At 48.3% G+C, this 16,207-nt stretch overlaps 1 protein-coding gene across 1 annotated transcript in view; it reads left to right on the forward strand.

The window, feature by feature from the left end:
• Positions 1–391: 391 nt before the first annotated feature.
• The window catches only part of PIK3C2B (phosphatidylinositol-4-phosphate 3-kinase catalytic subunit type 2 beta), an 82,552-nt gene continuing 66,736 nt past the window's right edge, over positions 392–16,207 (forward strand). The window contains exon 1 of the mRNA XM_038749303.1: positions 392–556. The gene's annotated coding sequence lies outside the window, so the exon portion shown is untranslated. The remainder of the gene's footprint in view (positions 557–16,207) is intronic.

Consider the following 16,207-nt stretch of genomic DNA (forward strand, 5'->3'; position numbering starts at 1 on the left):
TGAATGAATGAATGAATGAATGAGGAAAGGTCAGGAAGCCCTGGTTTGGGAGCCGGGCCCTTGGGGGCAGGGGGTAATGCCCCGGGTGTCCGCCAGGTGGCACCCGGGAGACGGCCCAGCCCCTCTCTCCCCCGCTATTGTCTCCCGCGGGTTGCATCGCTCAGCCAGCTCTTCTTTCTCTCTCTCTCTCTCGGTGTGTGTCTCTTTTTCTCTCTCTCTCTCTCTCTCTCGTCTCTGCTGGTGCATTTTTGTCCCTCTGTCTTTAAAAAAGAAAAGAAAAATCTGGCTGCTCTCCCCTTTCCCCGCCCCAGAGACCCTGCCGGCCCCTCTCTTAGCCCGCATCTATCATTATTATGATTATTTGTGCCAGACTGCCCCCGAGGGGGAGGGTTATTTTGGGGGAGAGGGCTGGGCGAGCGAGGCTCGCTCTGAGAGGCTCCGGAGGAAGCAGTCCGCAGTCAACTGAGACATCGACGGAGGGGGAGGAGTAGCGAGAGCAGCAGCAGGAGCAGACCCTTGCAGGGCCCCTGGTCGTAGAGTCCTGGACACCCAGCAGGTAGGTGACAGCCGGTGCCAACTGCAGGAGGGCTTTAAGACAGGGGTGGGGACCTGCCCACCCTGGGAAAGGGGGTCCTTGGCCATGGGGGTCTGTGAAAAGTGCAGCAGTGACCTCAAGAGAGGCGAAAACGTGGCCCCAGAAACCTGGGGGAGCAGGTTGTGAGGTTGTTAGCAGGCCCGGGGGTGACTTTAAGACCCCCCCCCCAAAAAAAAGCACTTCCCGGAATCTCAACTTCCAAGGATGTTTGGAATCAAGGATCCTTGGAATCCAAGGATTCCAACGGCAATAGGCAGGGGCATTTGTTTGCTGGAGATCCTATAAAACACCCAACCTGTTTGGGGTAGATGGTTTCTCCGTCTAACGGTGCCCGGTGCGCCTAGAAATGGGGAAAATAAAAGGATATTTTACGTGATTCGGTTCTCCCCCCTCCAAAGTCGTTAGGGGTAGGGAACGTGCCTGCCAATTCTGTGGTATTGTACTCTGCCAAGCGCCCAGTACAGTGCTCTGCGCATTCCCCCTTTTAGACTGTGAGCCCACTGTTGGGTAGGGACTGTCTCTATATGTTGCCAATTTGTACTTCCCAAGCGCTTAGTACAGTGCTCTGCACATAGTAAGCGCTCAATAAATACGATTGATGATGATGATAGGATGCACTCATTAAATACCATCAGTTGATGGTAAGGGAGGAAAATAACCGATGAAGCAGAGGGCTTTAGTTGCTGGTTTCTGTATTTCGGCTCTCCAACTCTCCCCTGGCTGCTGTGAGGGTTGGGTTGTTGGGCCTTTTCTTTTTTTCTGTTTTTGGGATTCCTGTGGGCATGTTTGGTGTTGGGAGTAAAGCCGCAGAGACCAGGGATGGAGTAGGCTGTTATGGGTAGGTTTGGCAGGCTCCCTGCACCAGGATTTGGGGGGGTGGGGAGGTCCCAATGTAGAGCAAACCCCGGTGCAGGACATGGGTTCTAATCCCGCCTCCACCACTAATCTGCTGTGTGACCTTGGGCATGTCACTGAACTGCCCCGTGCCTCAGTGACCTCGTCTGTAAAACAGGGATTAAGACTCTGAGCCCCACGTGGGGCAACCTGATTACCTTGTATCGGCCCCAGCGCTTAGTACAGTGCCTGGCACATAGCAAGCGCTTAACAAATACCATCATAATAATAATTATTATTAACAGCCAGCCCCAGAGAGGAACCTCGTCCTTTCTACCCCCTTCTCACCAAGGACCTTCCACCTCCCCGCCCCCGGCCCTGCAACGCCTGCAGTGGAATTTCTATTGTCTCGGCCAGTTGGCTGGTTTGGCTGTTTGACCGTCACCCTGCAACCTTCATCCCTTCCCCCCCAGTGTTCCTGCCTTCCCGAAAGCCAGCTTTCCTCTCCAGGTGCTGGAAAGTCTCACCTTCTTTTCCTAGAGAAACTGACCCACCAAATGGAAGGGGTGGGAATTTGCAAGGGAGCCAAACCCTAGATAAGTATAAATCACTAACCCCAGCCAAACCAAAAGAAACAGTTCTGGTCCCCTTCCTCCCAGAACTCGTAGGGATTTTAGAAAGGGAAACGACCCGGAAAGTTTGGAGTCCTGGCCCCAAACGAATGTCGGGAATGGGTAGGAACCGGGCCCTTGAAATCCCTAGCCCCTCAGAGCCAGGCGTCCTGGAAAAATAAAATAGAGGCCTATTTTATAGCTTCCCCCAGCAGCCAAAGTCTGGAGAACGTACAGTTTCTGGCTACAATGATCTGTCGATTCCTTTGCTGAGGCTCCAGGCTTGGTCTGGAGCACCATGCTGTCTGAGACTGGTTTTTCTTTGGCCTTATAGAGAACCCAGATTGATTTCCATGACGTTGGTGGTGTTGCTGAGTTTGCAAAGAGTGTATGTGCGTCTGCAAGTGTGGTGAAGTGTAAATGTGTAATATCTCTGTGCCAGTGGTTGGGGTAATGTATGTCTGTGTTCCAGTACATTTATGTCCTTTGCAGCTGAAGACAGCATTAATGGATTAATGGTGAAGTTCGTCTGTGATTACATGTGTGGCTGAAAAGGCTGTGAAGCCCCATGTGGGACAGGAACTGTGCCTGACATGATTATCTTGCGATGATAATCGCAAGTGCTTGCTACATAGTAAACACCTAGCATGCCAAAATTATTATTGTGATCCACAATCCCGGCCATGTTGGACATGCAGAAAGGATGACCCTTTCTGCATTGTTGTAGTTAATGTGTGCAGTTCTTGTGGCCGTTTTCTCCATTACCTCCTCGTCTGTTTCTCAATGAAGCTTTTGCTCAGAGAGCCACTCCCTTCTAGCTTGGAGTGCACCGTGGTCAGTCCTGAGCAGTGGACTCCCAGTTTTCCCTTGGGATGCTGCATTGTCTGAGTCTTGATTTTACCGTGTCCTTAAAACGCTTCTCCCCTCTGCTTTCGGGTTCCCAGTTTTAGTTCTCCATGCGGCAGCTATTTAGGTTCATTCATTGAACCTGTTATTCATTGAACGCTTACTGTGTGCAAAGCACCGTATTAATCACCTAGCACTGTACTAATAAATAATAATGGTGATGGCATTTGTTAAGCGCTTACTATGTCCTGAGCACTGTTCTAAGCGCTGGGGTAGATTCAAGGTAATCAGGTTGTCGCCCATGGGGCTCACAGTCATAATCCCCATTTTTACAGATGAGGTAACAGGCACAGAGAAGTTAATTGACTTGCCCAAAGACACACAGCTGACAAGCGGCATAGCTGGGATTAGAACCCATGACCTCCGATTTCTAGGAGGTCACCGTATTAATCACCTAGCACTGTACTAATAAATAATAATGGTGATGGAATTTGTTAAGCGCTTATAATGCCCTGAGTACTGTTCTAGGTGCTGGGGTAGATTCAAGGTAATCAGGTTGTCCCCCATGGGGCTCACAGTCATAATCCCCATTTTTACAGATGAGGTAACAGGCACAGAGAAGTTAAGTGACTTGCCCAAAGACACACAGCTGACAAGCGGCATAGCTGGGATTAGAACCCATGACCTCCGACTTCTAGGAGGTCACCGTATTAATCACCTAGCACTGTACTAATAAATAATGTGATGGAATTTGTTAAGCGCTTACTATGTCCTGAGCACTGTTCTAAGTGCTGGGGTAGATTCAAGGTAATCAGGTTGTCCCCAGTGGGGCTCACAGTCATAATCCCCATTTTCACAGATGAGGTAACAGGCACAGAGATGTTAAGTGACTTGCCCAAAGACACACAGCTGACAAGCGGCATAGCTGGGATTAGAAACCATGACCTCCGACTCCTAGGGCACCTGCTGTTGCTCATTCTCCTCCCAAGTCCCACCCAGCTTAGCTGTGTTTTGGTGAGAAGCGTTTCAATTGCTAGGGACTGTCAGCCTGGGTGGAAGAGATGTTGTGGGGTATGTGTGCCTTTGGGGAAGGTTTTGTGTATGGGGCATATGTCCAGCTGTGTGTTGGGTTCTGTGGATCTAGGAATTCCTAAAGGTGTGGTTAAATTGTGGTCTGAGCCTCGTCTTCCAGCCAGGTGGGAGTTTCTCTGTGTTGTTCCCTCACCTGACCTCTTAGGAAGGTCAGGACTGCAGCTTGGTTGTGATGGGGGATTAGGAACTGACTTTACCCTGCAACGTGACTTTCGAGGAAGATGATTGTTGCAGGAGCGGGATCCTGCATGAGTGTTGCAGGATCAAAATCCTAAGCTATTCTGCGTTTGTCACCTTGGGGCCAACATAAACTCTCTGGGAATGAGTTCCGCTCTCTGTGCTGTGGCCGGGAAAGAAGAGTGAATAGATGCAGTGGGGTGTGTGTTGGTATGTGTATGCATGTTCCATCTTTTTGCTGAGTTTCTCCTGCTCCTCCCCCCAACCCAGATTTGCCGATTTCTGCTGCAGATCCATACTTCCCCGGCAGAAGCCTGCAGTGCTTCAATCTAGGCAGAAATGTCTGATATAATCCAGAGAGAAAAACCTCAGGAACCCAGTTCTCCGGGGAGCCCTTTGCCTTCTTAATCCTTGGTGTCACTTGATTTTATCTCCTGGAATCCTCCGAACAGCCTGATTCCACAGTCGTTTAAATAGATGTCAAGGGGGAAAACCAACTCGTTATTCATTCATTCAGTCGTATTTTTGAGCACTTACTGTGTGCAGAGCACTATACTAAGTGTTATGCCTTCCAGCATCCTGTTGTCCCTAATGGAGGCACAATACTGGCCTTAGGAGCAGGGAATGTGACTACCATCTGTGTTGCATTGTGCTCTGTCAAGTGTTTAGAACAGTGCTCTGCATACAGTAAGCGCTCAATAAATACCATTGATTGATTGAACCAATAATGGCCTTGCTGATAGTGCTGTGGCTTGCACATCAGCTGGGGAGCAGCCTGTCTATCGATTCTCCTCATGTGTCCTGCCTCAGGGTGGAAAATACTGTTGGGGGGGGGAAAGGGTTGGCCTAGGCTGTAGTACTGTTTTAAATTAAAGAACCAGTGGCCTACTTTGGGCTAGGTGCCATGTTACTGTGGTGCCATTGGACTCATTTTGGCTTGTGGGATGGGATCCAGGGGAAGAAAAATCTGCCAAGACAGATTTTCCGTAGAGTTGGGGGGGTGAGGGGAGGGCGAGACAGCTGCAGAAACCCAAAGTGGACCAGATGCCTCTTCTGGAGACCCTGTGCCTGGGGTTGTTATTTGGAGGATTAGTGGACCCGTGGAAGAGGTGCCAGGCTGGGGTAGGGAGATGGACAGGGATCCCCTCCTCCTTTTTCCACCAACTTGGCATGCAGGCCACATCCCTGGGAGACCACAGAAGATGGTCCTGCACTTGGAAAATACTATCCTTTGATAGTTATTGAATGCCCATGGAGAGCTAGGCACATTCAACAGAAGGAAACATTCAAAAACTAAAAATCATAAAGCCCTTAGGGCAGGAACCAGACCAATTTGGCTTCCATTGCCTGGCCTTATTGATGTGGTATTTACTATGGTTAATTGTCAGTGATGCACATGTCCTCCCTCTGTTCTGAAACTCCCTCCCTCTTCACATCTGATAATCCACCACTCACCTAAAGAACCCTCCCAAGATTACAGCCTCTAGAGTCCCTGACTAAGCCCTCACTTTCCCAATTCACCCGCCCTTCTGAGTCGCTTATGCACTTGGATATATATCCTGAAACATTTGATAGTCACTCCACCCTCAACCCTGCACCGTTTATAGCTTTATAATCCATTTCCCCTATTTGTAATTTATTTTAATGGCCATTTCCCCTTCTAGACCTAGAGCTCCTCAGGGGCAGGTATAAGAAGCAGCATGGAGTAATAATAATAATAATAATAATGGCATTTATGAAGCGCTTACTATGTGCAAAGCACTGTTCTAAGCGCTGGGGAGGTTACAAGGTGATCAGGTTGTCCCACGAGGGGCTCACAATCTTAATCCCCGTTTTACAGATGAGGTAACTGAGGCACAGGGAAGTGAAGTGACTTGCCCAAAGTCACACAGCTGACAATTGGTGGAGCCGGAATTCGAACCCATGAACTCTGATTCCAAAGCCCGGGTTCTTTCCATTGAGCCACGTTGCTTCCCCATAGAGCATGGGCCTCAGAGTCAGGAGGTCATGGGTTCTAATCCCAGCTCTGCCACTGGTCTGCTGTGTGACCTTGGGCAAGTGGCTTCACTTTTCTGGGCCTCAGTTAGTTACCTCATCCGTAAAATGGGGATTGAGACTGTGAGCCCCACCTGGAAAAGGGACTGTGTCCAACCCGATTTGCTTGTATCCACCCCAGCACTTAGTACAGTGCTTGGCATATAGTAAGTACTTAAATACCATAATTATTATTATTATCATATCTGCAACTCCATAATATTGTGTTTTCCCGAAGTACTTAGTGCAGTACCTCTCACACAAGAGTTAAACTCTCAATACATGGCATTGTTTGATGGATTGACTCTCCAGGCCTTTCTCCCCCATGCTGCAGGCATTGTTTCCATTTATTTCTCAGTTACATCTTCCACAGCGAATGCAACGGGGAAGGCCCCGGGCAGAAACTCCGGAGGAAGGCTTGGTGGGGGAAGATGGTGAAGTTGTTGGTGAAAACGAGGCTTTGGGATTGTTCCCTGGATTTCATTTATCCAGGCTCTCCCTGCCCTCCCCCTTGGTCACAGATAATGGAGAGTTGATTGTAAATCATCTTGATTACAGCCTCAGGGAGTTTGTATTGTGACCAGCTGTGGGGCTGAGAGGGAGACCTAGAAAAGGAGAAATAATTCCGAAACAGCTAGACAAGAAAAAGCTGGAAGAGAGGAGCAACCAGGGGCCAAGACCTCGCTGTTCTGGAGGAAGAATAGTAATAATTGTGGTATTTGTTAAGCGCTTACTATGTGCCAAGCACTGTACTAAGCATTGGGTTGGTTACAAGCAAATCACGTTAGACATAATCCCTTGTCCCGCGTAGGGACAGTCTCAATTCCCATTTTACATGTGAGGTAACTGAAGCATGGAGAAGTGAAGTAACTCACTCAAGGTCACAGCAGACAAGTGGCAAAGGCAGGGCAAATAACAATAATAATAATTGTGGTATTTGTTAAGTGCTCACTGTGTGTCAGGCATTGCACTAAGTACTGGGGTGGATACAAGCAAATCGGGTTGGACACTGTCCCTGTCCTTTCTTTCTTTCATTCACTTATTCATTCATTCATTCTGTCCAGTGTGGGGCTCACAGCCTTAAACCCCATTTGACGGACGAGGTCACTGAGACACAGAGAAGTGAAGTGACTTGCCCGAGGCCACACAGCAGACAAGTGGCGGAGCCGGGATTAGAGCTTGACCCGATTTAGCAGCATGGCTCAGTGGACAGAGCCCAGGCTTTGGAGTCAGAGGTCATGGGTTCAAATCCCAGCTCCACCGCATGTCAGCCGTGTGACTTTGGGCAAGTCACTTCACTTCTCTGGGCCTCAGTTCCCTCTGTAAAATGGGGATTAAGACTGTGAGCCCCCCGTGGGACAACCTGATCACCCTGTAACCTCCCCAGCGCTTAGAACAGTGCTTTGCACATCGTAAGCGCTTAATAAATGCCATTATTATGAGAAGCAGCGTGGCTCAGTGGAAAGAGCCTGGGCTTTGGAGTCAGAGGTCATGGGTTCAAATCCTGGCTCTGCCAGTTGTCAGCTGTGTGACTTTGGGCAAGTCACTAGCGTGGCTCAGTGGAAAGAGCACGGGCTTTGGAGTCAGAGGTCTTGGGTTCGAATCCCTACTCCACCACATGTCTGCTGTGTGATCTTGGGCAAGTCACTTAACTTCTCTGGGCCTCAGTTACCTCATCTGTAAAATGGGGATTAAGACTGTGAGCCCCACGTGGGACAACCTGATCACCCTGTATCCTCCCCAGCGCTTAGAACAGTGCTTTGCACATAGTAAGCGCTTAACAAATGCCAATTATTTTTATTATTATTCTCTGTGCCTCAGTTACCTCATCTGTAAAATGGGGATTAAGATTGTGAGCCCCACATGGGACAACCTGATCGCCTTGTATCCCCCCCCAGTGCCTGGAACAGTGCTTTGCACATAGTAAGCGCTTAACAAATACCATCATCATCATCACAGTCGAAGAGAGGGACAAACTGTGGTTCCTGGACCGTTTATGGCTTTGGGGGGAAATGGAAATATAGTTTTCAGACTGTCCCCAGGGCACACATTTGCAGCTCCCTCTACCCACGGGCTGATGGCTCCAGGCCTCCCTCATCACTCTGAAACCAGGGCTGCCCCCGCCTGCCATGATTAAAGTTTTAAGGTGGAGTGTTAGCAGTAAAACAGATGGGAACTTTGGCACCATCAGCAGTGGGAGAGAGGAGGGTGGGGTTGGCTGCAGCAGTGGCTTGGGGAGGGGCTGCATTTTGACCCTCCACCGAACCCTTTAGTCACTTGAATCTTGCAACCGTGGAAGGGCCGAAGATGACTTCATAATAATAATAATAATCATAATGATGGCACTTGTTAAACGCTTACTATGTGCAAAGCACTGTTCTAAGCGCTGGGGGGGGATACAATGTGATCAAGTTGTCCCACCTGGGGCTCACAGTCTTAATCCCCATTTTTACAGATGAGGGAACTGAGGCTCAGAGAAGTGAAGTGACTTGCCCAGGGTCACACAGCAGACGTGTGGTGGAGCCGGGATTCGAACCCACGATCTCTGACTCCAAAGCCCGGGCTCTTTCCACTGAGCCACGCTGCTTCATGCCACTCTCCTGCAGATCCGGGGACTGTGAGCCCACTTTTAGACTGTGAGCCCACTTTTAGACTGTGAGCCCACTGTTGGGTAGGGACTGTCTCTATATGTTGCATACTTGTACTTCCCAAGCGCTTAGTACAGTGCTCTGCACACAGTAAGCGCTCAATAAATACAATTGATGATGAATCTGTACTTGTCAAGGGAGGTCAGCCCGAACAAGATGAGAGCCGATCGAATAAGAGGGAGTGAATGGTTTTAACTGGCAGCAGGAAGGATTTAATTGGCTCTGCTGTTATGTTGGGCTAGTCCCTTAACTTCTACATGCCTCAGTTCCCTCATCTGCAAAATGGGGATTCAATACCTGTTCTCCCTCATACTTATCAATCGATCAGTGGTATTTGTTGAGGGCATATTATGCGCAGAGCAAGAAGCAGCGTGGCTCAGTGGAAAGAGCCCGGGCTTTGGAGTCAGAGGTCATGGGTTCAAATCCCAGCTCTGCCAACTGTCAGCTGTGTGACCTTGGGCAAGTCACTTAACTTCTCTGTGCCTCAGTTCCCTCATCTGTAAAATGGGGATTAAGACCGTGAACCCCCCGTGGGACAACCTGATCCCCTTGTAACATCCCCAGCGCTTAGAACAGTGCTCTGCACATAGTAAGTGCTTAACAAATATCATTATTATTATTATTATTACTAAGTGCTTGGGTGAGTACAATACAGCTAGCAGACTGTGAGTCCCATGTAGGCCCTGATTATCTTGTAACCTCCCCAGTGCTTAGAACAGTGCTTTGCACATAGTAAGCGCTTAATAAATGCTACCATTATTATTAATCTATCCCAGTGCTTAAAATAATGGTACTTGTTAAGTGCTTACTGTGTGCTAAGTGCTGAGGTAGATACAAGTAAATCAGGTTGGACACAGTCCCTGTTCCTCATGAGGCTCCCCGTTTAACAGACGAGGTAACTGAGGCATTAAGAGGTTAAGTGACGTGCCCAGGGTCATGAAGCAGACAGGTGGTGGAGCCGGGATTAGAACCCAGGTCCTTAATAGAGAAGCAGCGTGGCTCAGTAGGAAAGAGCACGGACTTTGGAGCCAGAGGTCATGGGTTCATATCCCAGCTCCGCCAATTGTCAGCTGTGTGACTTTGGGCAAGTCACTTAACTTCTCTGTGCCTCAGTTACCTCATCTGGAAAATGGGGATTAAACCTGTGAGCCCCACGAGGGACAACCTGATCACCTTGTAACCTCCCCAGCGCTTAGAACAGTGCTCTGCACATAGTAAGCGCTTAATAAATGCTATTATTATTATTATTATTATTATTAATACAATGTTTGGCACATAGTAAGTGCTTAAAAATTCTATTTTGTTATTGTTATTATCATCATTGTTCATTCATTGACTCGTATTTGCTGAGTACTTACTGTGTGCAGAGCACTGTACTAAGTGCTTGGAAGTACTTTTAGACTGTGAGCCCACTGTTGGGTAGGGACTGTCTCTATGTGATGCCAATTTGTACTTCCCAAGCGCTTAGTACAGTGCTCTGCACATAGTAAGTGCTCAATAAATACGATTGATTGATTGATTGATTGATTGAAGTACATGAGAAGCAGTGGCTCAGTGGAAAGAACATGGGCTTTGTAGTCAGAGGTCATGGGTTCAAATCCTGGCTCCACCACTTGTCAGCCGTGTGACTTTGGGCAAGTCACTTCTCTGGGCCTCAGTTACCTCATCTGTAAAATGGGGAGGAAGACTGTGAGCCCCACGTGGGACAACCTGATCACCTTGTAACCTCCCCAGCGCTTAGAACAGTGCTTTGCACATAGTAAGCGCTTAATAAATGCCATCATTATTATTATTATTGCAATTCAGCAACAGAAAGTGACAATCCCTGCCCAGTTACATTTCAGGAAGAAATTCTTGAGTTAAAAGACAGGGCTGGACTCACTCCAAATTCACAGCAGGAAGCCCAAGTAAGAAGTGGGGTGGTGTTGGGTGTGAGGTTTGTGGAGCAGATGCCCCTTAACATTAGTTTCTCACCCCATTCATCATCAATCGTATTTATTGAGCGCTTACTATGTGCAGAGCACTGTACTAAGCGCTTGGGAAGTACAAATTGGCAGCATATAGAGACAGTCCCTACCCAACAGTGGGCTCACAGTCTAAAAGACATTCTCCTGAGTTCGAGCAGCTCCTTGCTTGCTCCAGAATTACCAAGGGAGTGGTGTGGCAAATGAAATTAAAAGAGCTTCTATGAGCCACTTGGAACCCGCCATGGTCCATTATGGTTCTAGCCTCAGTGGGATTTTTCTAGCCCGGAGGGCCAGTCTGACCCTGGAGTGGGATCCTTGAAAACAGTTGTGAAGCAGCATGTCCTAACAAAAAGAGCACAGGCCTGGGAGTGAGAGGACCTGGGTTCTAATCCCAGTTCTGCCATTTATCTGCTGGGTGACCTTAGGCAAGTCACTTAACTTCTCTGTCTCAATTCCTTCATCTGCAAAATGGGGATTCAGTACCTGCTCTCCCTCCAACTTAGACTGTGAACCCCATATGGGACCTGATTATCTTGAGTTCATTCATTCATTCATTCAATTATATTTATTGAGTGCTTACTGTGTGCAGAGCACAATACTAAGCGCTTGGGAAGTACAAGTTGGCAACATATAGAGACGGTCCCTACCCAGCAACGGGCTCACAGTCTAGAAGGGGAAGACAATCAATCAGTTGTATTTATTGAGCACTTACTGTGTGCAGAGCACTGTACTAAGCGCTTGGGAAGTACAAGTTGGCAACACATAGAGATGGTCCCTACCCAACAGTGGGCTCACAGTCTAACAAAACATGTGGACAGGTGTCAAGTCATCAGAATAAATAGAAGTAAAGCTAGATGCACATCATTAACAAAATAAATAGAATAGTAAATATGTACAAGTAAAATAGAGTAATAAATCTGTACAAACAATAATAATAATGGCATTGGTTAAGTGCTTACTACGTGCAAAGCACTGTTCTAAGCGCTTGGGGGATACAGCATAATCAGGTTGTCCCATGTGGGGCTCACAGTCTTAATCGCCATTTTACAGATGAGGTAACTGAGGCACAGAGAAGTTAAGTGATCTGTCCAAGGTCATACAGCTGACAAGTGGCGGAGCCAGAATTAGAACCCATGACCCCTGGCTCCCAAGCCCGGGCTCTTTCCACTGAGCCACGCTGCTTCTTGTTATACAGGGGCTGTGGGGAGAGGAAGGAGGTAGGGCGGGGCGGATGGGGAGGAGGAGAGGACTGTGAGCCCACTGTTGGGTAGGGACCGTCTCTATATATTGCCAACTTGTACTTCCCAAGCGCTTAGTACAGTGCTCTGCACACAGTAAGCGCTCAATAAATACGATTGAATTGAATGAAAAAGGGGGGCTCAACTGGTGCTTAGTACAGTGCTTGTGACATAGTAAGGACTTAGCAAATACCACAGTTATTGTGTATAATGTAGGAAAGGAGGAAGGTCCCAGAGGGCTAAGGGCTATGACTCCTGTATGTTCCCTTAGTGGCAACCAAAATGCTTGACTCTGGCCCCTAAAATAATAATTGTGGTACTGGTTAAGCGCTTACTACATGCCAACCAATCAATCAATCAATCGTATTTATTGAGCGCTTACTGTGTGCAGAGCACTGTACTAAGTGCTTGGGAAGTACAAGTTGGCAACATATAGAGACGGTCCCTACCCAACAGTGGGCTCTGGGATAGGTACAGTGCCATTAGACCAGACACAGTCCCTGTCTCACACGGGACTCCCAACCTAATGGGGAGGGAGAACAGGCATCCAACCCTCATTTTAGAGATGAGAAAACTGAGGCACAGAAAAGTGAAGTCACTTGCCCAAGGTCATCAGCAGGAAAGTGGTGGAGCTGGGATGAGAACTCAGAGAAGCAGTGGGGCCTAGTGGATAGAGTATGGGCTTGGGAGTCAGAAGGACTAGGGTCTAACCCTGGCTCTGCCACTTGTCTGCTGTGTGACCAGGGGCAAGTCACTTCACTTCTCTGGGCCTCAGTTACCTCATCTGTAAAATGGGGATTAAGACTGTGAGCCCCCCGTGGGACAACCTGATCACCTTGTAACCTCCCCAGCGCTAAGAACAGTGCTTTGCACATAGTAAGCTCTTAACAAATGCCTATTATTATTATTATTATTATAGTGCCTGGCACATAGTAAGCGCTTAACAAATATTATAACAATTATTATATCACCAGGACGACAGGGGCTCCCAGCCTGGATCCCTCCATTCCCATCCCTGGCATCCATCCTTGGCTCACTAGGGTACAGAACCATCGTCACAGCAGGGTGCCCTTCCTGGGGATAGCTAGGGATCCGGGATCAGGAACTCTGGATTAGCCAGGGCCTGAGTGCGAGCCAGGCTGGGCTAAGAATAGAACCGAGATGGGGCAGCAAGTCATGGCAGGAATGTCTTAAAGGGCCAGGCTGGTTTGGCGGGCTCTCCCCAGCCTCTTCAAGGAAGCACTAAGTGATGGGTGTTCTCCACAGGAATGAGAATTTCCCTCCGGCCACCCACACTCTCCTGGAGCCTCCGAAGCTCTTTGGCAGGGGCCTGGAGCCAAAAGGAAGTCCCAGCCACCCTGAGCCTGCAGGAGGAATTCTTCGGCCTTGGTAGGCCAGCAAGGGATGGCAGGGGGTCCTGCCCCCCCCCCCCGTGGGACACTCTCCCTTCTTTTTGATCTGCCAACGTAAAATAAATAAAATAAAAATAAATAAATGATGGCATTTATTTATTATTTATTTATTTTTATGTAGAGAAGCAGCGTGGCTCAGTGGAAAGAGCCCAGGCTTTGGAGTCAGAGGTCATGGGTTCAAGCCCCGGCTCTGCCACTTGTCAGCTGTGTGACTTTGGGCAAGTCACGTCACTTCTCTGGGCCTCAGTTCCCTCATCTGTAAAATGGGGATGAAGACTGTGACCCCCCCATGGGACAACCTGATCACCTTGTAACCTCCCCCAGTGCTTTGCACATAGTAAGCGCTTAATAAATGCCATTATTATTATTATTTAAGTGCTTGCTACGTGCAAAGCACTGTTCTAAGCGCTGGGGAGGATACAAGGTGATCAGGTTTGGGTAGGGACCGTCTCTATATGTTGCCAACTTGTACTTTCCAAGCGCTTAGTACAGTGCTCTGCACACAGTAAGTGCTCAATAAATACGATTGAATGAATGAATCAGGTTGCCCCACCTGGGGCTCACAGTCTTAATCCCCATTTTCCAGATGAGGTAACTGAAGCACATAGTTAAGTGACTTGCCCAAAGTCACACAGCTGACAAGTGACGGAACCGGAATTTGAACCCATGACCTCTGACTTCCAAGCCCGTGCTCTTTCCACTGAGCATCCCCCACAATCCCTCTCCCTATAGCCCAGGTCTTGCAGGGATCGGAAGGAACCTGGATTCCCTCCTGCTTCTTCATAAGCTTAGTGGAAAGAGCCTGGGCTTGAGAGTCAGAGGTGATGGGTTCTAATTCTGGCTCTGCCACTGACAAGTCAGTTGTGTGACCTTGGGCAAGTCACATCACTTCTCTGTGCCTCAGTTTCCTCATCTGTAAAATGAGCATTATGGCTGTGAGCCCCACGTGGGACAATCTGATTACCTTGTATCCCCCCCAACAGTTTGCAAATAGTAAGCGCTTAACAAATGCCATTATTATTATTATTATTATTATTATTATGGAAAGCACCCGATGAAAGGCCCATGTGTCCTCCCGTTCTGGGTCACCTGTGATCTTGAACAGCCTCAGCATGGTGACAGTCCCAGAAATGGGAGGCTGGGAATCTGGGGGCAGGGGGAGTGGAGACAGAGCCATTTTGATTAATGGGGCATTTGTTAAGCAGGCATACTCGGAACCAAGCACTGTGCTGAGCACTGGGGTAGGTACAGTATAATCGGTTCTGACTCAGTCACCGTCCCATATGGGGCTCCCAGCATAAAGGGGAGGGAGAACAGGTATTTCACCATTTTACAGATGAGGAAACTGAGGCACAAAGAAGTCAGTTGACTTGCCCAAGTCAATTGCACAGCAGGCAAGTTGTATGATTGAGACTGGAAGTCCCAAGTTGGACAGAAACTGTTTCAAAACTATCTTTTATCTGCCCCAGGAGTTGGCACAGAAGCACTTTCCTCTCCATTCATTCATTCAATCGTATTTATTGAGCGCTTACTGTGTGCAGAGCACTGTACTAAGCGCTTGAGAAGTACAAGTTGGCAACATATAGAGACGGTCCCTACCCAACAGCAGGCTCATTGTACTCTCCCAAGCACTTAGTACAGTGTCCTGTACAGCAGGCAAGTTGTATGATTGAGACTGGAAGTCCCAAGTTGGACAGAAACTGTTTCAAAACTATCTTTTATCTGCCCCAGGAGTTGGCACAAAAGCACTTTCCTCTCCATTCATTCATTCAATCGTATTTATTGAGCGCTTACTGTGCACAGAGCACTGTACTAAGCGCTTGGGAAGTACAAGTTGGCAACATAGAGAGACGTTCCCTACCCAACAGCGGGCTCATTGTACTCTCCCAAGCACTTAGTACAGTGTCCTATACACAGTAATTGCTCAATGAAAATGATTGATTTAAAAAACATTATTATTATTATCATGGTTCAACCAAGATTAGATCCCAGGTGTCATGACTCTCAGGCCTGTGGCCTTTCCCAAAGTGTCCAGGTCCCGAGTTGCTGCCTCCCGGAGATTAGCCCCTCTGGGCATTTCCTTGGCCAGAAGGTCTATAATAATAATGGCATTTATTAAGCGCCGATTATGTGCAAAGCACTGTTAATAATAATAATAATGTTGGCATTTGTTAAGCGCTTACTATGTGCAAAGCACTGTTCTAAGTGCTGGGGGGTGGTACAAAGTGATCAGGTTGTCCCATGTGGGGCTCACAGTCTTAATCCCTATTTTACAGATGAGGTTACTGAGGCTCAGAGAAGTTAAGTGACTTACCCAAGGTCACACAGCAGACATGTGGTGGAGCTGGGATTCGAACCCATGACCTCTGACTCCAAAGCCCGGGCTCTTTTCACTGAGCCACGCTGCTTCTCACTGTTCTTCTGATTCATGTGTGGCTGGGCAGAAGATATAGGGAAGCAGCATGGCTTACCGTATAAAGTACGGGCCTGGGACTCAGAAGGACCTGGGATCTAATCCTGCTTCTGCCACTTGTCTGCTGGGTGACCGTGGGCAAGTCACTTAACTTCTCTGCCCCTCAGTTCTCTCATCTGTAAAATAGGGATTAAGACTGGCAGTCCTCTGCGGGACATGGATTTGGATCAGTGTGACTTGCTCGTATCTACCCCAGCTAGTGCTTGACACATTAGAGAAGCAGCATAGCTCAATGGAAAAAGCACAGGCTTGGGAGTCTGAGGTCCTGGGTTCGAATCCT

The sequence above is a fragment of the Tachyglossus aculeatus genome, chromosome 7 (genome assembly GCF_015852505.1).
Source record: "Tachyglossus aculeatus isolate mTacAcu1 chromosome 7, mTacAcu1.pri, whole genome shotgun sequence".
Classification (NCBI taxonomy): domain Eukaryota; kingdom Metazoa; phylum Chordata; class Mammalia; order Monotremata; family Tachyglossidae; genus Tachyglossus; species Tachyglossus aculeatus.